Source organism: Mastomys coucha, unplaced genomic scaffold, assembly GCF_008632895.1.
Source record: "Mastomys coucha isolate ucsf_1 unplaced genomic scaffold, UCSF_Mcou_1 pScaffold20, whole genome shotgun sequence".
NCBI classification, from domain to species: domain Eukaryota; kingdom Metazoa; phylum Chordata; class Mammalia; order Rodentia; family Muridae; genus Mastomys; species Mastomys coucha.
The window spans coordinates 38,719,343-38,720,012 of NW_022196903.1; positions in this window are offsets into that span (position 1 = coordinate 38,719,343).

The window sequence follows — 670 nt, forward strand, 5'->3', positions numbered from 1 at the left end:
TTGTCCATTTCATCCAGGTTGTCCAGTTTTGTTGAGTATAGGCTTTTGTAGTAGGTTCTCATGATTTTTTGGATTTCCTCAGTGTTTGTTGTTATGTTTCCCTTTTCATTTCTGATATTGTTAATTAGGATACTGTCTCTGTGCCCTCTAGTTAGTCTGGATAATGTTTTATCTATTTTGTTGATTTTCTCAAAGAACCAGCTTCTGGTTTGGTTGATTCTTTGTATAGTTCTTTTTGTTTCTACTTGGTTGATTTCAGCCCTGAGTTTGATTATTTCCTCCCTTTGACTCCTCTTGGGTGAGTTTGTTTCTTTTTGTTCTAGAACTTTCAGATGTGCTGTCAAATTGCTGGTGTATGCTCTTTCCAGTTTCTTTTTGGAGGCACTTAAAGCTATGAGCTTTCCTCTTAGGACTTTCATTGTGTCTCATGAGTTTGGGTATGTTGTAGCCTCATCTTCATTAAACTCTAGAAAGTCTTTATTTTCTTTCTTTATTTCTTCCTTGACCAAGTTATCATTGAGTAGAGTGTTGTTAAGCTTCCACGTGTATGTGGGCGTTCTATTGTTTATGTTTTTATTGAGGAACAGTCTTTGTCCATGGTGATCCGATAGGATGCAAGGAATTATTTCAGTCTTCTTGTATCTTTTGAGTCTTGATTTGTGACCAATTA